The 21,876-nt window shown below is 45.3% G+C and overlaps 1 protein-coding gene across 4 annotated transcripts in view; it reads left to right on the forward strand.

The window, feature by feature from the left end:
• Positions 1-21,876, forward strand: part of TIAM1 (TIAM Rac1 associated GEF 1) — a 194,957-nt gene that overhangs the window by 38,228 nt on the left and 134,853 nt on the right. For 2 of the 4 annotated variants that reach the window (XM_075101100.1, XM_075101108.1), the window contains exons 3-4: positions 10,436-10,496; positions 20,132-20,191. The gene's annotated coding sequence lies outside the window, so the exon portion shown is untranslated. The remainder of the gene's footprint in view (positions 1-10,435; positions 10,497-20,131; positions 20,192-21,876) is intronic. The other 2 variants (XM_075101147.1, XM_075101134.1) reach the window with 1 other exon arrangement.

Genomic DNA, 21,876 nt, shown 5'->3' on the forward strand with positions numbered 1-21,876 from the left:
GCTGCATGTGCAGCTGGGTGATGCCAAAGTGTGCCCTGTGTCCATGTGCCTTTCAGGTTGAACTGGGAGCATGTCCAGGGGCATTATGTCACCTTGGAAAGACTGCATGTGACAGGTTGCTTGTGGACGCAGTTTCGCTGCTTCTCCCTCCCTGTAGCGCCACTGATTTGCAGGCAGCGGCTGCTCCTCCAGCCCTGTGCTCTCAGCACTTACCGATTGCCGCACATATGGCGTGTGAAATTACCCGGTGCTCGGCGGCCTGTGTGGCACTGGCAGCGCCAGCTAGCAGCAGAGTGGCAGACCGAACTCTGAATTTTCCCCTCTCCTCCAGAGGGAGGGGAGTGAGAGTTTTTGTTCTTTTGTTTGTCTGAGTTCATATTGCAAAGCGTGTTGGAAATAAGCCCGCTGCTTGCGTGCAGAGTGGAAAGGAAGGGATGCAGGCAAGGCGACAACAAAGGCGCCGCCTTGCTTTGCTCCATCCAGGGAGAAAGACACTGTGGGGTTTCCTACTTCCCACTTGAACAGTGGGTGCAAATTGCCCCTGTGCTGACGGGTTGGACCTGAGCATCTCAGCAGGAAGCCTGCAACACCAGTGTCACCATGCAGTGTGTTGCTGTGCCTTGGGCTGGTGGTGAGCTTGTCTTCTGACAGAGAATTTGGGATATTCCCATGGCTGTCACTGGCCCCCATGCCTGCTCAGGGGCTTGGGCTTGGGCCTGCTCCTGCACTCTGGTAAGGCAACGGTGACTCCTGACAGTCTCCACATTTTAAGGCATCTGGTCCCTACATGTGGAACCTGGGGCTGGGTGGGGAGAGGGGTATGAAGGGAGAGGTTTGCAGCCTTGGAATCACCACATAACTCTTATCCCCCCCCTTTATGAGGAGGAAGAAGAGGATGGAGGTGTGGAAGGAGGATGAATAGTTGTTGTGGCTTAACCAGCACTAGCCAGATGAAGGCAACGGTGTTGCCTCCATCCATCTTGTGTCTGTCTGTGGTCCTTCTGCAGTGCTACATGCTGCAGGGGCACCAGCCGTGCCAGCCTCCCCTGTGGCAGCGAGGGGCATTGGGGCTATCTGGGGGAGCTGGAGGACTTTACTGTCAGCTCCCAGCAGTAGTGTTTTCTGCATAGCCTGGAAGCATGGAGGCCTTGTTTGTTTCTGATGAAAGCTGAAGCCCTACTGGAAAGGAAGCATCCTCTGAGGATGCTTCTGGCCCTGGACATGTCTGAGAGAGGCTGCTTTCTCCTACCCCTCTCCCTCCCGTTTCTGGTTTTCCCTTGGGCTTTTGCTAACTGCGAAGCCGCTAATGTAAAATGAAGGCATGGAAATTTCATATTGTAGCAATTAATCGGCTCTCCCTAATACTTTCCAGTTGTAAATTGCCAGCGCTAACAGATGTGTGCTGTTGCAGCTGAGCAGCTGATCCTGCCAGGAGCTGATGGTGGGTTATGTTTGGTTGGTTACCGCATCCTAGGAAGCCATAGCGTGCCCTTACCAAAGTATAGTGCTCTGATTAGTTTAACAGAAAGTTTCCAGTTGTTAAACATGTTTTTACCATTTTTTTCCCCACTCCTGTACTTAAGTGAAACTAAAATAGAAAAGGTGTTACATTGTCACGGGACAGCCAATGCAAATTTCTAGGCTTTGGCTTGTACCCTGCAGCACGTTAGAGCTGGTCAGTAAATTCCTGTTAGATTTTGGTAGGCGTAGTATTATTTCTGCTGTGGGCCATACACACACAGATGTCCTTGTCCAGGATTTAGGAAAAAAAAAAAATGAACAGAGGAATTTTCCCTTTAACAATGTCTTGTTGCACAGAAGTGGGATTTATTTTCCTCTGGCATCCCCAAGACAGAGACGTTCGAGTAGCAGAGGTCAGGATTTGGGGAGGGGGTGGTTATTGGTTCAGGCTGTACCCTGCTGATGTGACTTGTTGAGTGCGATCTGTACAAAGCAGTGCTGTTCCCATCTGCCCCGTGTCTGCTGGATGTAGCTGGCTGGCCCATTTTGATTAAAACATTGCAGGGAGGGGAAAATAAGGAAGACGCTAAGTGCATTTCCTATCTTAGATTTTTAGGAGACACTTAAGGGAGTACACTTGGATGAATAAGGGCAAGGGCAAATTGCAAAAAGCACTTACTAAACTTGTCTGGGGACTTCAGCCCTGTAGTTTGTAGTGTGAAAGCTGGGCTTTCTTTAAGGAATGGCAATAAAAGCTGACAAGCCTAAAGACCCAGGTTAATTTAGGAACCCTGCAGTTGGGGGAGGAGGAGTGGAAACAGAAGTGCAGCGGCTCAGACTGACCTTTCCATCCACTCTGCTGCTCTTCCAAAACCGTGTGCGGCATCCGAGCTGTCGTCCACTATGGGGTCCCCTGGGCAACATGGGGCAGGCTGTACCTCAGACACTGGGGTACCACCTTCCTCCTCAAATGGCACCGGACCTCTGTGTGTGAGGCTCTGTGGATGGTATGGGCTGAGGCTGTCCGTCACTCTAGCCGATCAGTGTGGTACGACGCTGCTGAAGTAGCGGCGTCAGAATCCGTCCTGAAAGTGCCAAGCAAGGCATAGAGGCTATTTTGCAATACGTAGCAGCTCTTTTGTGCAACTTTGAGAAGTTGGCTTGCAGTTATACGCGCTGTCTGACGCAGATCGGTGGCTATTAGAAAGGATTTAATTATCCTGATGACCCAAAGTAACAAAAGAAACAGGCCTGTTCACGTCGAGCTGCGATGCTGAGCGTGGTTACTTTACTTCCCTCTTTCCTTCTCCTCCTGCCTCTCCAACATAAAGCTACAAAGTGAAAGATGATACCAGTGTTCGTCTTTCCCAGGCCGCTATATACAATTGTTTCTATAATCTTTGTTTATATAGATCTAAGGCAGATTAAAGTGCCTTTTAAAACCAGAGTACTTGTCGGGAGACTGGGTAAGCCTCTGTATGTATCACACAAAAAGTATTTCGGACCTCCTGGTGCTTTCTATCCTTCTTCCCTAATCGTGCATTTGTGCAGCTGTGTCCTCCCCACAAGCTTCTTGCTGCTCCAGGAAAACTTTAACCATTTACACAGTCTAGGAAAGCTACAGGCAGATTCCCTCCCAATATTTATTAAACCATATTCCCTTCAGTGGGAAGCAGAGAAGAGGAGCCAGCTTATCTGTCTTTGGGGCCCTTTGGAAGGAGATCAGGACCTTAATGCAGGTAAAAGCTCACACCTGTAGCGAAGGTGTGCCCTTTCTATAAATAAGCTGCCAGCCTGCCTGTAAGGATGACTGAAGGAGTGGTAGAGGGTTGGGGAGATGTAATGGGGTTGCCTAGAAGGAAATAATGCTGCAATAAATACAAGCTGGGTCTCCTCGGTTCCTGTCTGATCTTTGTCAATTGGATGGGTCTCCTGACTGTGATGGATTTCACTTAGATTAGAGATTATCTTCCCCTTTAGCCTTTTCTATACAGGTAGGTCATTGTATGATCAAACTGTCTCCTGAAGTTGTTTAACAAAAAAAAAAAAAGCTATATGTTGTGATACATGTATATGCTTGTATACAAATATCACATGTGCATATATCTTGTAATATGTAGTGACATCAGTTTAGGAAGTTATTAGATTACTTTTGTGCCAATGTTTTCACCTATGTAGAATTGGAATATTTACTGATAAATTTGTTGAAGTCTTTATCCTGCTCTTCAGTTATGATGGTGTAAGTAAAAAAGCTTTCTTTAAGAGTATGTCAGAGAAATACTGTTTTGAAAAGCTGTTTGGTTTCTTAGGAGCATGTGCACATGTGTTTTTCTCCTTATGATCTTAGGTTTCAACGGTATTTAAGCCCCGTTTTTCAAAATTCAGTTATTTAGGTAGAGTGAAAGAGGCTAATGCTTCTAAAGCAAACAAGACAGTTTCTTAAACTGCTGCATGTGTGTATCCCCATACGCAGTATGGTTCTTACAGGGCCAGAGTATCATCTTTGGATCACTGCAGAAACTGGGGAGTGCCTTGCTCTTCCTTGTGCTTCGCCTCTGAGTGGTGCATGTGACTCGGCTGAAGCTCATGCAGCAGAACGCGCTCTGGATATGGAGAATTGCCAGGTTTTTCTGACTGGCTAGGGAAATCCCACATATAAAGCAGCCCCATTTGAAGAGGTTTTTGGGAGGCAGCTGGAAGAGTACAGAACCTTGTATTTGTTGTTATGGTTGATAAGGGTTTGAAGGAAGCTGCAGTTTGAGCTCTGAGTAGTTCTGCTCCTTATCTTTACTTGCCCAAATGCTCTAATGAGTAAGAGCTGATTTGTTTCCTGAGCAGAGGAGCAAAAGGATGGATGCCACTTCAGCTCTGAAAAGCATTGAAGCTCTGCATGCTCGGTAGAAATGGGGAGGGCTTGCTGCCTGGTTTGGTGTGCTGGCCTGTCCCTTGGAGGCCTGGGTCTATAGCTTGTGCCAGGACTGGGCTGGGCAGGGATAACCCGGGCAGGGGTCCCTGTGTCACACACATGTATGTGGGAAATCTGCAGCCCAAAGGTAAATGAGTCAGACAAACCTTTATCTGCAAATGGCTCTTTTGTAAAGGCCAGGCGCTGGGGGTGTGCTGCGTTGGCACAGAAGGGCAAATTGGTGCCTTGTATGTTGCCTAGTCCGTGGTAATTCTAGCGAAGAGAGTTGCAACCCCTGCTGACCAGAGGCTTGTGAAATGTGCCCAGGACTGCAGCGCAGGTGTCTGCCCCTCTGGATGTCTGTTGGTCACCTGTGGCAGAGGTTTCTGCTTCAGTCTGGATGGTCATTCTGCTCTTAGCATTGGTCCTACAGGTCATAGCAGTAATTTTTAAGTCTGGTGGCTTAATGAATTTCACTTAGCTTGTGGTCTCTGCAGTGTTTAAATCTCTCATTGATTTTAACCTATTTATTTCAGAAGTCAAATTGGAGGGAAAAGAGCACAATAGTTCAGTTTCAATGCCAGGTTGTGTTGAGAGTATTATCTGTTACCAGTGAGGTACGCTTAAGTTCAACTAAGCCTTGGTAGGCGCTTTTTGTTGACTGTAAGGCCTAAGTGAGATTATTATATAAGCCTCTCCTCAACAGTTTAAAGCCTAATTAAGTATTCTTTGTTCTCAGTTGTAAGGGAGATACTATTTTAATTACAGAAGCTTTCTTCTAACACACAAAGTGCTTAGCTACCAAGAAAAGTATGGTGGCTTCCTGAATTTTACCTGCACGCTTTCTTACAGTCTCGGTTGAGTTCAGCGCAAAGCTCACTAGAAGATACAGCAATAAGGTGTAAATTATACAAGCCTTTCCAGTTTGCGTCATCCAAAGCTGGTGCTTTTGAATGTTAGCACACAAGTTTCCATTCTTTGCTGTTTGTGGAGAAAATGGAAAATAGTTTATAACCCCCCTCCCTCCTCCCTTTATCCTTTCTTTACTATCTTTGACCTTTTAACTTTCGAAAGACATTTCTTGAGCTGAAAGCTTAGAATGCGGCTAGAAAAACTGTCACGGTCTCTTATAAAATGCATCAGACTATCCAGATGTGTAACAGGTTGATGTGAACCGAGGCTCCAGTAATTTTGAAAATGGGAAGATATCCATGCATTCAGCTCCTAGAAAACCGATCCATCAGTTATTTGTGGGGTTTTGAGCAGTTGGAATGATTTCCTAATTTTGCAGGAGACTTTGTGTGCAATTGAGAGCTAACCGCTTCATTTCTGTCTGCCTCATTTACTCCCTTGCGTAAAAGACAAATAATATTAATACGAGAGAGTTGTATGAACAAACGCTTACGATTCAGTAGTGATATGCCCTGCATAAGGTACTGTTTAGATGTAGTTACTCCTGCCTTGGGGGCAGCAGGATGCCTTGTACAGCCTTTTGAAATGTCTTTCAAGCCTGTGATCTAGGCTCCATTGGCTCAAAACAACGAGGCGTGTTTCATGTAGGAGTTCAGCTGAGTCTTGATGGAAGCCCTAACCGTGCTTCTGTATAGCATGGCATTTAATTTGGTTTCTCATGTTACCCTAGTTAGTCATCTCTCATCTTAATTTTTCCTCCTCTCCTGACTTGCAAACCAGATTCTGCTTGGTGGAGGGTGTGTATCATTACAAGAATTTGCCCTAGCAACCAGATAGATTTCCAAAAATAGCTTATTCCACTGTTGCAGAGCATCTCTGAACCTCAGGATGTTGTACTGCAGTCTCCCTGAGCAGTTAAAGGCTGTAATTTTGTTTCTAATGGCCGGACAAAAATAAACTGTGCTGTAAGTGGACTTGACTTTGTGCTCAGAGTAATGCTATTTGAGACATGAGGGAAATTCCTGCAATGTTTACATGCTGAAGAAAAATGCCTTTGAAGCCAAAGTATTTCTTCTGTGTATCCATGCGTATGATTTTGTTTACAGCCTGTTATCTGAACAGTCATCTGCGCAGTGAGCACCTGATCTTGAGAGACGTAGTGCCTGGCTTGGCCGTGCCATGTTTGAAGTTATCTACTTCAGTGGCTGCTCTTGGACCTTTTGCTCCTGGTACCTGGAGCAGCTTGGCAGCACGCTTCCTAGGCTGAGGAGTGGGATGGCCAATGAACGAGATCTTTCCCTTTGGGGAACATGGGTATATAAGTCTCTGCTACTGTTTGGTTTTTTGCTAGTCAACACAGGAAATATTTTAAGATACTTTGACTGTGGCCATTTTCTTTTCCCTATCTCTTCAACCTAAGAGAATTCCAGTATTTGGGATATCACTGCAGTTCCATAGACTGCAGGAGCATAAGAATTTAGAGAAGTGTGTTCAGCTGCTGATCATCTTCTGCTCTGGCAATGCTTTTTACAATGATTATCTTTTCATTGCTTTTGGAGGGCATTCTGCAGTCTGGCATGTTGTTATATTCCCCTCTCCCGATTATCAGCTTCAGTTCTCCTCCAAACCCTTTCCTCTAGACATCTCCTTTTTTGCTATGTTTAAAACTACCCCTTACAGCTCATATTTTTTTTAAACCTTTCCCTAGCTGTTTTTCCTCTTAATGCAAACTCAGAATGAGGAATTTTAAATAACTTTATCACCCCTGCGCTTTAAGCATAACTTTTCATTGCAGTTGCATTGAAAATGTAAATGTTGTCCTATAAAACTTGAGGAATTCAGAAATGTTCTCATTATGCTTGGGTTTAAAACTGTGGATTTGAATTGGAGAGGGAGTAAGGAAGCTGCTCTGGACTCGAATGATGACCGTGGCCTTGGTGGTGATCAGGAGGCTGGACTGGGAGCCGGGAGCCTGGGTTCAGGTTCCTGCTCTTCTTCCCAAGCCGCGTCTGATCCTCCCAGGAAAATGGCCATGGGATGGATGGGTCTTCTGGGATTTCTCTTCGCCTTTGGAAAGAAACTTTCATCCCTCAACTGAAAGACTTTTCATACAAAATATTTTTGTAGCTCTTGTTTTCTGGTATTGTTTTTGACAGTCACCTCCTGATGCTGACTGGTTTGTCTGGAGGGGTGGAGGGGTGCAGCAGCTTGAACCTGCAGGTTCAGTCTGTGCGGCTCAGACTGTGAGCAAAAAAGCCGAATTGATTTGAGTTTGATGGTAGAACCCATTGCAACATGCGTTTCAGAGAGGTGGGGTTGGGGTGGGAAGCAATCATGGAATACACTGTGCTGAAATGCAGAGCGTGAGGCTTGTTCTGCAGTCACAGAGTGTATTTGCTCTACAAATTTCCCCCTGTACTGTGTCTGGGGAGAAGCAGTGTTTTGGAGGGATGATTTCTCTTGCATGGTCTTACTTGTGTGCTGAAGGAAATAGCTCGCAAAGTAACTTGGCTATTTAAACAGCTTAACCCTCTTCTTGAATGAGAAGAACAGGTGTGTTCAATGAAAAAATAAAATAAAGGCAAGATATGCTAGATACCAGCTTCTGTTTAGCGTCATATGAACCAGTATCATACTAAATCAATTTTTAATCATGCCCATACTTATTTTATGGTAGACTTTACTGAAGAGTCAGCTGGTTCTCTGGATGCTTTGCCAAGCTTTTTAGCTCTTTGGCTCTTTTTGATATGGATTGTGAATGCGAATTTCATGGTTCAAAAGGATGTCAGTGAGAAATGATGTTACAGACTTGAACCAAAGCCAAGTGACATCCATGGAAAATTCTTAAAACTTGCATTGGAGGGCTCTCTATTGTGTCCAAAATAGTTAATTTGTTTCATGTTGACCACTGTAAGTAGCTCTTAGATGATACAAAGAATGATGAGTCTATGCTCGTTTTTCTTTTCAGTGTGATAGGTCTGGGTCGGAAGAGCATCTGCTGTTAGTAACTGAGGAAGGGAGACAAATGTATAGTACCTGAGGGCTTTGCTTCTGATTTGATCAAGCTATACTGTGCAAGCTTTTCTTACTCCTCTCTTTGGAAAACTAACATGTTTGTTTAATAGCATATACTTATTTATCTATATTCCTTTATAATATGGCTGTGAACTGTTAAAAAAATCAACCCAAAACCCAGATGTAAATTAAAACAGTGGACAGTAATTCAGTTTGAATATGTGCGGACATGCAAGATGTAGGTTCTTGGGGGCCAGAAGTTACATAGATCGTTAGTACAGAAGATGGAGGACTGCTCAGATTAAAGTGGGATGCCAGACATTGATTTGCTTGTATGTGTGTGGGAGAAAAGAGACAATCAGATGAAATATTTACAGTGAATTACAAAAAGAGGGTTTTTTCATTATTTGCATTCTCTAGAGTATCCTATATTCTCTAGCGTATTTTTCTCATGTGTTTTGTTTCCAGAAGTTTATCTACATTATCTGCTCTTGGTTCCAGACAATATAACATTTATTACTAGTTTCATGAGTTGTTGTTTCAAGGGGGGGAAAAAGCTCTACAAAGCTGCCTGTAACTTTGAATTCTGCTCTGGCACTGTACCATACACAATATATACAATCTGTGTCAAAGAGGATGAATTAAAAAAAAATGCATATCAACCAAGTCACTATGTGTAATTATCTTAGTCATTAATGGTCATGAAAATCTTCTTGAGGAGTGTTCCTGATGCTTTGCTGTTGGTTGCCAAGATGGCTTTTAACCCTGTACCCCTCCCCCCACCATAGTGAGAAAATAAGGCCCATGTTTTCAAAGTGCTGATGTGCACGTCCTCACTCTGCAAGTTGTTACGGTGCTGCTTTGGGGACCTGTCCCTCCCTGCCCCTCCTGGAAAGCCTCTGTGCTCTGCCACTCGACAGCCAGTGCTGGAGAAGGGATTCAGCCTTGGGAAGAACCTACAGAGCCAGGGCCGGGTTGTCCCTGAGGGGATCGTGCAGAACTGCACCGTACCCTCCCTCAGTGCTGCTCGGATGGGTCCTGGGTGAGGAAAGGCGGAGAGGGCAGTGGTGCCCAGGTGACTTGTCTGCAGAAACAGGCAAGGAAAAGGGGGTGCATGCACATGTACACGAAGCAGCCCAAGAGGTGCTGGATAAAGCTGGGGTGTGAGGAGATGGAGGCAGGCATCTTCTGCACTAGAGAGTTTGTAGGGTCCCTTCCCAGCCTTCTTCCCCAAGATGGGGAGAGAGTGCCAAAAATGAAACGACAAGGAAACACTCTGGGGCATCTCAGAAGGAAGCTTCTTGTTGAGAAATTTCTCTACTGGGTTGTGTGCTTGCAGCCTTTAGAACGATGGATAGAAACAGTGTACTGGACATAAGTAGAGGGACCAGTGCTGTAACATTGTTTTCCATGCTCACCTTCTTTTTTTTTTTTTTTTTTTTTTTTAAAATCACTTACTTGATTTTCGCAATTGATTGCAATTGTGAGAGCTAATCTTAGTGCATAAATTTTATAATGGAAGCCTGCCAAGTGTTTGTGTAATGGAGGATAACAACTGCACAGAACTTGGTACAGGGTATGTTTGTCTTCCTTTCTCTACCAAATATTGGTGACTGTTTCATGGGCTGATATATTTGTATATAGCCAGTTTTCTTGAAGCAAATTCAACCAAACCCTCCTGTGAAAACAAAAGAACAATTTAGAGAACCATGAAGAGTTTTAAGAACAAGCTGAATTTAAAGCTGATGATAAAGTGATCATTGCCTTAGTTTTAGGACAAATAGCAAAACCAATTGAGTTCACTTTTAAACTTTGCATGATGGAACAGAGGGTAAATAAAAGAAACAAATCCAATATGTTTAGCTGATGAAGTTAAAGACCAGCATGTGGGTATATAGATCTGGGCCCTTAGAAAATGTCATGGCAGTTTTCCTAGCAGCCTGGTCCAATTTCCATGAAGTTCAATGTCAGGACTTGCAGGGAGAAGAGGATTAGTTGCCACAGGATAAAACCCAAAGATCTGTTTCTGAGTGAAATGTTAACTCAGGAATAAATTTTCTTTCCATATCTACATTTTCTTATCCTGAATGCAAGATACAGTGAATTTGGGGCTATTTTATAAAGGCTTTCCTCTTCTTCCAGGTGTATTTGTCCAAAGAGGAGGAAGAAGTTTGAAGGAGTAAAAAGGATGTGAAGAGTGCAGGTGGGTTTGTGGTGTTTAAGGGACATTTTTAATATGGATTTGTTGTGGTTTAGCCCTAGCCAGCAACCAAGCACCACGCAGCCGCTTGCTCACTCCCCCCTGGTGGGACGGGGGAGAGAATCGGAACAGTAAAAGTGAGGCAACTCATGGTTTGAGATAAAGACAGTTTAATAGGTAAAGCAAAAGCTGCGCGTGGAAGCAAAGCAAACCAAGGAGTTCATTTACTACTTCCCATGGGCAGGCAGGTGTTCAGCTGCCTCCAGGAAAGCAGGGCTCCATCACGCGTAATGGTTACTTGGGAAGACAAACGCTGTCACTCCGAATATCCCCCCCCTTCCTTCTTCTTCCCCAGCTGTATATACTGAACATGATGTCGTATGGAATATCCTGTTGGTCAGTTGGGGTCAGCTGTCCCAGCTGTGTCCCCCTCCCAACTTCTTGTGCACCCGGCAGAGCACGGGGAACTGAAAAAGTCCTTGACGAGTGTAAGTGCTACTTAGCAACAACTAAAACATCTCCACATTATCACCACTGTTTCCAGCAAAAATCCAAAACATAGTCTCATACTAGCTACTACAAAGAAAGTGAACTCTACTCCAGCTGAAACCAGGACAAGATTGAAAATTGATACTAAAACCAACCAACCCAGCTCATCTAATAGATTAGTTTTGGTACTCAAATTATTAGGTGAGTTCGCTTTTATGATAAGGTACCAAAAACTAACTGGAACTCAGGCCATCTTTCTCCCACAGGTTTTTGGTGTCTCCTCTCACTTATTTTTTATACTGGCATTCCAGTTGTGATTTGTCTTACATGCTTGATTAAAACCAAGTTATGTTTTCAAGCTCCCATTATACAAACATTTTTCTTGGTCATCCTTCCAGAGTTATTCACAGATGTATGTTTTGGCAAAGTGAGGGCCAAGCATGATGGCAGGTGGAGGATCCACCTTTCTGAAACATCGGCTTGTTCTTTTGTGTTGGTTTTGGGCAGTTTTAGTTCAGCTCTGTGCCATATGGGTTTTACTCAAGCAGATAGTTTGTCCCTGCAAAAGCGTCTTCAAAAAAGGATAGAACAGTTTAAATATGTTCAAGAGAATTAATTAAAATGCCTTTCAGTTGAAAGCGAATGAGAAGGTTGGTGGTGGTTTGTTTTTTTGGTGGTTTTTTTTTTTCTTCAAAATGAAGCTCCAGCCTTGTGAAACATTTTGCATCAATTACAAAAGGAACTTCAGTACATTTTTCTAAAACGAGGAATGAGCCAACTGCATCTGCTAGGTGTGGGAGTGACATTTCAAAATCCCACTGACAGTCACATTATCAAACTAAACATCGTCACTCTGTTACTGGTGCTAACTGAAGACCTCCACACTTTCTAGGGGTGAAATTGTCCCTTTGGAAAATGCCGGTGGAAGATATGGGCACCGTTTGGGCCTGAAACGGGACAGAGCCCACAATTCTCTACCATGGTAAAATTTGCTTTCTACAGGAAAGTGAAATTCAGAGCCCTTTGTCCTTATCTACATCTCAGCCGGTGCCAAGAGGGGTTCCTGAATTTATTTTGCCAGGTCTGTGTGGTAGCACCACCTTTGTTTTCCTGGTACTGAAGAGGCAGCTGTGATGCTTGGTACTGCTGTGATGCTGGTGGAACTGGTAGCATCCATCAGTCCTTCTGCTCCTGCAGCTGTGTGCTGGGATGGGGCCGAGGGGCCCAGCCTCCAGCCCGCGTGCCTGTCTCCAGTTTGCACACCACTGGTCACAGCCAGCTCTGGTCTCTTCAGGACTGTCAAAATGGCTGTCAAATATGCCTCATTTAAATAGCATATTTACATAAGCTAAGTCTCCTTACCCTATCAAAGAGGACTGAAGGAAGGGGGAAGTATGAAATATTTTCTGAGCAGTGAGGACTTTTACTGTTGGTTTATATTTACAAGTTTTTTTCAGGTGATACAATAATAATCTGTTATACTGTAGTGATGTTCTGCAGTCTTAAGCATAGTCACAATTATCTACTTACTTACATCTCAGTTTTAATTGGTAGATTACTAGGTCCATTACAAAAGACCTTTGATGTCATATCAGCTGTAATGGGAATGAATTGTGATTTTTTTGGTTTTGTTTTTTTCTTTGTTTTGTTTGAGAAGTAGAATGTCACAGCAAAGGTCACACTGTGGTGCTACCACAGAGCTGGGAGAAGACCTCTGCTGTGTGCTGTCAAGTAAGCAGTGCTGTTTCCAGTTCTAGTCTTTACTATTTTGCTTGTAAAAAGAAGACAGATTTGTAGAATTGTATAGGTTAGAAGTGCTCTCTGGTCCCTCCTCCCTCTCAGAAAGCATTTATAAGCATTTTTATATGTGTGTATGTGTATAAATGGTGATCTGGTGCAGGAGCATAATGCATATTGCTGCCTTGTTTGATGCTATTGCGCATGTTCTGAGAGGATTTATTTGCCACACTTGTCTGGAAGGGATGTGCTCGGTCCTGTACAGACTCAGATCTCACAGCCCTAGCATAAAGGAAGCAACAACATGAACTGGAAGATGGTGTTTATGGAGAAGCTGATGCAAAGAGTGAGCTTGAAAGAAAAGAAAGGCTGGATGGGCACAGAGAAGGTAATCTTGGCAATGTAGCAAACAGCATAATAGAAGGCCAGAGCTGTGGACAGGACCAGGAGACAAAAAGAGCAGTAGTGAAAGAGAAGCAGTAATATCAGAGAGGCTGATTTGAAGGCAAAGCTGGAAACACAAGCAGAGAGGAGGTTGCCCACTGATCTGTTTGATACATAGATTCACAGAAACCTGAGGACGGAGCAGTGGTGGTGATCGTCTGCACCTGTGGCTCATTGTCTGGGAATCCTTGGGAATTTCCTTTGAGAGGGGATCTGCTGGAGCTACTTGTGAAAGCAAGTTCATGTTGCTGTGAGCACAGATGAGCTTGTTCAGCCAGGAGGCATTTCTGCAAGGGCTGTTCTTCCTCTGGAGAATTGCTTGCAGAACAGAAACCGAAGGTGAAGGCCCTGATCCAGTCTGGTGTTCTGCATGGCAACAATCATGGCATGTCATGTACTTGCTCCCCGAGGCCTGCAATGCTTCAAGTTGCAGTGTATCTCTTAAGGTGTTCAGCTTCTTTCGCCTTGGCCTTGTTTGACAGTCTGCTCTACCCCTGTGTGAGCTCCTCCGGGGCCACATTACACATGCTGAGTTTGTCATGCACATCGTGCCTATGGTAGCGCCAGAGCCGGCGGCGGAGCTGCCGTTTCAATGTGGTAGCAAGGCAGGAATCGAGCGAAAGGGTTTACAGTGTTGCTGTTGCTGTCTTGTTGCCCAGGGCCTGCACTGTGGTACTGCCTGGAGACTCCCTTGGAGTTGGGGCCGTGTAGGCACACGGCTGCTGGAGGAATAATGTCAGGAGAGGTGATGGCTGGTGGGAGCCAGGAGGAAGGCAGGCACCGTAGGGCAAGCTGGGTGATAGGTGATGCAGACAGCAAAGAGCTGGCACCTTGGGAGGCGTAGGGGAGGGCACGAGGCAAGCGGACATAGTGGTGGTGGGTGGCCAGCAGCCAGGTGAGGGGAGAAGGACTGTATCTGCAGTCGCTGGTGTCTGGATTCAGGTACGAGCTGTGTTTTAAATAAAAACGCTCAGCATGCACGTAATGGCTATTTTTTTTCCCCTGAGACTTTTATATGTTCCTAAACTTTACAGTGGTTGAATACCACAGTGCAGTTAATAGTCCTGCGTGACCCGGGGGAGCAGGGGTGGGGAAAGGGCACAGGGCTCAGTGCTGCTCGAAGGAGAAGACAAAGGCTGGGTTTGTGGGCTGATGGGAATGTGCCAGATAGGAGAGAGAGGAAGAGGATGAGAAACGGATGTCAGAAGTGGTGGGTCAGGGGTGAGGGGCTGCGAAAGGCACACCTCGGGGTCCAGCTGCGGGGGCAGAGGAAAACAGCATGGTTAAAGGAGTTCACGATGCTGCAAGGGTGGAGAGGAGAGGCAGCTCAGCAGAATAGGCTGGGATTATTCCTAGGCACCTGGTAGCCTTTTTAAACTTTTGGTAGGGCAGTGTTGTTAGTGAAACTCTGCCTTGGTTAATGGAAGTGACCTCTTGTGGGGAGGGATGGAGTGCGCGCAGGACAAGATCAGATGTTCCCTGCAGGTGCTGAAGCCAAACCAGCAATCTCCCTTAGAGGCTGGTTGGGAAAAACAGAAGAAACTGTTCTGAGCAGTGTTGGTGGTGTTGAGGGAACATGGCTGGGGCTGACTGCAGCCTGCTCCCTGTTGCTCTTGGCTTACTCTTCAGGGGGAAAAAAATTTACTTGGGCATCTGGGTGATATTTTTTTTTTTTTTTTTAAAATGCTCCATGACTGAGTTGCTGTTGAAGGGGACAGTATTATCCCACCTCTTCCTTTGCTGGGCCCTGTGCTTCTACTGCCTTGCTGCTAGCACTCCCAGGCTATGTGACTGAAAAATGACCTGGCTTCATCAGATGTGTTTTTGGGCAGCTTGATTTGACTGACACGTAGATGCAGCCATGCTTGGGAGGTATGAAGGAGCCAGTGGGACTACGCAGCCCTGGGTTGTGCTGTCCCCTTGATGGTCTTGGTTTGAACTAATAGTGAAAGTGTACTCTGAGTGACATCTACTACCCTTCAGTATTAGTTTTGCTAATAGTTTTGCTAAAACCCCATAGTTTTAGTATTGCTATCAATATTTAGTTGGTGGGGTGATCAGCCCAGAAAAAACCACCTTGTGGATCCCATTTGTCTAATCCTTCCTTTCCTCTCAGCATACATTCTGGTAGTGCTCCTTGTGGAGCTGCTGCAAGATGAGTCAAAAGCATCTCTAAGTGTGACTGTTGCCCTTTATGCACAAGTATTATGGTAAGTTTCTCGAGAGCACTGCCTGCTCTGTAGGCTGTCCCTGGGCTGCAGCGTCAGACCTGCTGAGAGCTGCGTATTTCGAAGGCTGGGCTGATGTTCTCACGGAGATAGAGCTGTCTCGCTGGCAAATGCTGCTTAGCTGGGGTTTAGACTTGCTAATAGTGACTAAACTATGAGCTGTCAAGAATGTGTTGGAGGTGTGATATGAGGAAAAAATGGGATGAGGTAAGAGCCAGGTCTTGGGCAAGAGCACAGAAGGGGATACCGCAGTGAAAGAGAGCGGATATCACTGGCAGGTGAATGGCAGAACAGCATTAAAACAGGGTTTCAGTGTTGGATGTAGGAGATGATGATTCAAGAAATGTATACCTATATCAGGGAGGGTAGGCCTGTAGGAGCAGTGCGCTTGGAATAAATGAAACAGAACTGGTTTAGCTCTAAATCTTTTTTTTTTTTTTGTGCAAGAGGTGGGTGTGTTCCTGAGGCATGGAGACAGCTCGATGGTCGCTCAGTTTGCTAACAAAAGCAGTGAGTTGGCATGAATAGTGTTGGGCACGGGAAGGGCCATGGGCAGCTGGCAGCACCCCTGAGGTAAGAATGTATGTGCAGTTTTGGGGGATCAGAGGCAGAAGGGAGCAGGACAGGATGATTTCTCCCTGCCAGCAGCGTGGTGTGCTGGTGTGGTTTTACCCTACAGCCCCAGCCCCAAGTTTTAGGGTAAGTCACTGAAATATAGAAGGTGTCCGTGTTTCTTGCTTTCCCCTCATTTTGTCTTTTGCCATCTCTGCTCTTGGCAGCTCCCCTTCCAACTGCTCTGCTCTAGATGGGCTCGTTGCCCGTTAGCTTGTTAGACTCATACTGCCGTCACTTCTGAAGCGACCCTGATCCTTATGAGCGTGACGTGGGTTCCGTCTGCCCTGTGCTCCTCGGGAGGGGATTGAACAGACTCCTTGATTGCGCAAGTTGTCTTTTTGATAGCATCGCTTAGAGATGGGACGCTAGGGAGATAGCGTAACTGGCTCTTTCCACTGCGCTTCAGAGGGGTGGCTATTAAAAGCTGAGCTAGGAAGCTTGACAGGGCAAGCTACGTGACAGTTGCTTTTCTTTTCCAGATTTGCAGCGAGATAAAGAAGCATCTGGACATGACCTGTCTGTAGGCTGAGATAGTTTCTGCACTGGCAAACACGGAAAGAGATAAAGCAATGGAGAGCTAAGAGCTAAATCTCTTCTGTACAAATGCTAGGAGCATATGTAACAGGATTGTTGAATTTGAGTTACATGTTTTCAAGGATAAGTAATGTATGATGATACTGTACTGTTGCAGCCATTCTTTAAATCAGAAAAAAGGACTGGGGATTTACAGTAGTTGTTGGGGATGCTTGGGTTTCACTACAGGCTTCTAGAAGAGTGAAAGGGAAGAAAAGGCCTTTGCAGATAAGACAAAAAGTGGATCCCTAAGAAGGCTAGAGCTCCGATTGAGGGGAGTCCTGGGAGGAGAAAACAGTAGCGCTCTGACCTCAGTGTAGTTAGGTATCACAGATTTTTCTTACACAAAATACAAAAGTAAGGAAACTGTTCATAGACCTTTTAGCTGAATTTTCGTTAATTTACATGGAAAAAAATTAATTTTTTTAAAAAACATTTTCATTTGTTTTTCTGTGGACCTTTCAAAAGACACACACTGCACATCCCAGCCTCTATGTTAAATACTTATTACTGAAGCTACAGTTTTAAGCAAGCTAAACTTAGAAGATGTCAGAACTGAGGTTGCCTGCCTAATATTAGCTTGTCCTCTTTACACGTGAGTTTCAATGTGGTGTTTAATTACAGGACATCTCCTGCCTTGCCTGCAGCATGTTTGTTTCCCGGCAGGGCCAGCAGTAGCGGGCACAAAAGTGAGGGCTGCCTCCGACCCTGGTTTTGTTGTAAGAGGAACTCAAGGATGGGGAAGAGTGGCAGGCTTTTTATTGCTGTTGTTTTGTTGGGAAACCTGGGGTCTGCTTCTCCTGGGGACTTGCTGGCCTGGATGGATAAATGTCTGGTGTGGGCTTGGTCTGGCTTGTGGTCCGTGTGTCTGGCACTTGTGCTCTTCAGCACCTTGCCAGGTGAGGGAGGGAAATGCCTCATGTCAGATGGAGCTGCTTTTGGGGCAAGTGTCTGTGTTAGGGCAGGGGCTGGGGTGGGAGGAGGATTTTGACATGCGTGCTCCATGAGGGCCGCCAGTGTTTGGTGTGAGTGTGCCCGAGGAACTGGTCTGCACTGTGCATGTGGTGACTGAATCTCTCCAAAGCTGCTGCCGATCTGAGTGCTGGACCAAGGCCAGAGCAGCCTCTTCCCGGGGCTTTCAGCAGCCCTCCGGAGGTGGTGGGAAGTGGGGGAAGTGCCCGGCCCGGCCCCTGGGTGTCGACACAGATTTTAATCATAGTGGAATGACAGTTCTGCCCATCATTAGGATTCACACCAGCATGTTTTAAGACTTCCTAATTGATACCCTTTGTGCACATGTAGTAATGCAGGTAGAATTTCCCAGAAAGGTTGCTGATCTGCCAGTCCTGCCTGAACTCCTTCTAGACAAAGTTCCTGCCTAGTCCTCCTTGCTCCACGAGGTGTGTGTGTGGAGCCTATTTTTAGCTGAGTTTCTACCTGTTTACAGAGAAAGCATTTCTTTCTTGACAACCTGGCTGTGCTGAGACACCATCAAAGCAACAACCAACACAAGATGAATAAGACTTGGTATATGGACAAATGACTCTGTCCTGGCCCAGCGACTGGTGGGAGCCTCTCTTAGCTGACGTGAAGGTGGATTGGGATTCTGGGTTGAAGATTTGAAGCTGCTGCCTAATGCGAGTCCTGCTCTGTTGAGTCTCTGCTCCAGCCTTTCACCCAGGGTGGCACAGTGGGAAGCAGGCTGCGATGGGAAGCCTGCCCGCTTTTATTTCTAGTTCGGCTAAGGGGATTGCTACTGTTTCTTGCTTTTTGTTGTTGTGGCTGCTAATCCAGCATGCAGGCTGATCATTCCCGTGTGTTCTTGGCTTTTATTTTTGTTTACTTTATGAAGAAAATCTCTTTTTTTTTTTTTTTGTTTTCCTCTCTCCATCCCTGCCAGTGCTGGTGTGAATAAACGGGGAGATGCCTTATTTAACCTGCAGCATGCTGGAGCCTTGCTTTACCTGCTGCGTAGTGAAGGGAGATGCCTTTATTTTTGTGAGTGGGAAACCATGGTGTGTTGCTGGGAGAGGGGAGGTGTGGCTGTACATCTACTGCTGGGGTGACCTGGTGTCCCTCCAGGGCAGTTGGTGGAGCTTGTGCGGAGTTTGGTGGATCCTTGCAGAGAAACCCTGGCTCGAGGAAGTTTTCATCTGAGAGCTGCTGCACAGGGTGATGCTGTGGGATTCAGGCTGTTTGCTCTCGGCAGCTCCCTCCTCTCGTTTTCAGCTGTGTTGCTGTTTGACCATAGCTGATACATTGTCAACTAGCAAAAGACCGTTCATGTTGAATTATGGATGCATAAAACAGTGGCAGGCTTTTAATTGGGTGGCTATTCAGAAAGCAGGTGCTTCCTCTCAGGGTTTAAGTTACCAAATTCATCAGGGCATTTCAACTTCTTGCATTTTAAATTCCCTGATCCTAAAGAACAAAGTAATTTTCTCAGCTTTGGAGGCTGACATCTGCTTACAGGGATTAAGTGTGTTCCTGCAGCAGCGGGCACAGATTTTCTTTGTGGAAGGGGATATATTGAAGAGTATTAAACCTCAGTACAAGTTCCTGTACTGGGATGGAAATTGCTTTGCAGGTTTGGAGAGAGGCACGTTGGAGCCTGCTTATTTATTTGGCAGATGTCTGATGATGTTACATCATTTATAGCACTTAGAGCCTGTGAGGTTTTTGAAAGGACTTACTGCACTGTGGTGAGTTGAATGGCAATGGGAAGCTCTCCTCTTCCTGTTTTCCTGTTGTGGGAAAACAACCATTTTAAATAATGAGCCATCAGGAAGCTCTCCCTCCTGCAAACCTGTGTTTTGAGGTGACGTGAAGATGGTTGGTCAGTAAGAAGGGCCATAGAAAGAAGGGCTGCGTATGGTGCTCAGGGAGTCATCAATCAACTCATGTTTCCAATCTCTGAAGCGTGCAGTGATGATCTTTACTGGGGATAAGTGACCTTTCACTACCTTAGTTGGACAGGCTTTCTAGAGATTTATTTTTTAATGCATTCTGTTTTACTACCTTAAGCCTATGCCAGTTTATTGTTTTGTGAGAGCCAGGCTAAACCAAATTTGGCCCCAAGCTAATTTTGCTGACAGCATGCAATCAGGAGCCAAGCTTTTTATAAAACTCAAGATCAATAGAGAAATGGTACAATTAGCTAAACCCAAGTCCAGTGGAAAGAGTTGCTTTTAAGCAAGTAAATGTTCCCTGCAGGACTGGCAGCCCCAGATACTGCAGCCCTGACCGCTTGGAGCTGACCGACTGCAAACCAAAGGAAAACTGACTTAATTGGGCTTTGTGGCTCTGGCAAAATATAAACAGCAACAAATAATGAGAAGCAATTGGGATTTGAATTATTCCTCCCTCCCCTCCCCCCAGCCCCCGCATGGATAGGTCAAGGTGGTGTTAGAATAAAAATCTGGCCAGCTCTTTGGCTGCCATAGTTTGGCAGAGGTCTGCTGCAGGTAATGAGGGTTGTGCAGATTAACACCAGCTGTGTGCATGTGGCTTGATGTTTGAAGTTGACCTGTTACTCTTTCTCTTCCATTCCAGAAGCTACGTGGGACAACAAATGTTTCCCTACCTTCCTACTTACTTCCGAAACGCCCTCATGTGAGTAATGACTGCATTGGTTTTGGTAAAGACTATTGCTGTTGTATCTGCTTGCCGCTCCTGCCCACCCTCCTTCTGCTCTGCTTACTTGTCCCTTCATTTCTCTGTCCTAGGGTAATGCTCTGTAGCCTGCAAAGGAGAATGAGTGGTCTCTTAGGAATAAAAATGTTAAGGCTTTTTTGAAATATGCAGTGTAATACATAGTGAAATGTTTGTAGAAAAAATCATGTCAGCAGCTGCGTGTTTTATCAAAGAAAGTATATTCAGAAGCATTTATAGAAACATGACAGCACTAAATCTGGATAGTTGGTCACTAATCTTTGCAAAGATACAAGACTGATTAAATAAAAAAAATTCCCGAGGCACCCTGTAAGTCGCAGTATGTGTATGACCCAGGCTTTTAAAAGCTCCTCTCCTGCCCTCATTCTTCTCCACACTTCCTCCATGTGGTCACTCCAAATTGCTGCCAGCTGGCCTATTTGTCATGTGTGTTTGTTTGTGCTGCTTCTAATTTTTGACCTTAAAGAGACAGCCAAAATCTGTGGCTTATGCAGATCTTTGAATTTGCAGCCCGCCTAGTACTGGGAAGGAAAAATACAGGGAGTTTAAACTGCAGAAGGGAACAGATTCTGGTCTTTAGTGCTTCACTATTGACCATAGACCCTAGTGTGCCTGTAAATGAGTTGAAGCCTTGCCTGTTGTGTCTGGGGTTTTCTTACCTCCATGTTGCCTTCTACCCATATTTCAGACATCAAGATAGGTTTCTTTTGGTGTGTTTTCAGCTTGACAAATACTATCTGTTTTGTTTGTTCCAGGGTAAGTTGCTTTTTCAACTGGCTGGTTTTGTAGTGTGGTACTTTCACAGAGACAAAAACAGAACAAAAAATTGATTTAAAAAAATGTCAGCGGTGTAGAGAAAGAAGAATGAAACTAGAAGACTGATCCATCATCAAACTGAATGCCCCAGTACGCAAATACATGGCAGAACAGCCAGTTAACAGAAAATGATAGTGAAATTGGGTGATATTTCCATTTTCCCTAGAGTGAAAGCACACGCAGTTTACAATGGATAATGAAATGTTATGGTTTTTACGTCTAAAACGCTAATTCTGCCAGTGCAGTAATCCCGAGGTTCCAATCCACCACAAGGCTGACATTTATGCTATGAAGAGATGCACAGACATTTATTGAGGACATAGCCTGACAGTGCATCTTAAAAAGAAGTGAAAGGTTTCTTCTTCGTTTTCCCTTCCCTTCTCTCCCATTTCATCGTATCAAATGTTGACTAATGTCAAAGGGGCTGCTGCTCTGAAGGCTCACAGTAAACCCAAAAGTTAATACCTTTTTTTCTTGTGTGGGAAGGGGAATATCATGTGTGATATTTTCATGCATGTGTAGCGCTTGGGTTTTATAAGAGGAAATCTTCGGCATTTCCAGCTTGGAGCATCCTGCCTAGTCACACAGCTGCATCGCCAGGGTGGTCATGAATCAGACCAAGGCACTGATCTGGTATATAAACCAAGTATTGCAGGATATAACCTGTGTAGCCTTTGCCTGCTTAGCTGTAAGCTGGCCCCATTTCCCTGCCATGCTTTGCTGCTGAGCAGTGGAGGCATGGCTCTGAGCTTGAGATATCCTTTTAATCAGGGCCGTGTGTTCCTGCTCCCCTCCTTGCAGCGGTGCAG

This window comes from Phalacrocorax aristotelis, chromosome 1, assembly GCF_949628215.1.
Source record: "Phalacrocorax aristotelis chromosome 1, bGulAri2.1, whole genome shotgun sequence".
Lineage (NCBI taxonomy): Eukaryota > Metazoa > Chordata > Aves > Suliformes > Phalacrocoracidae > Phalacrocorax > Phalacrocorax aristotelis.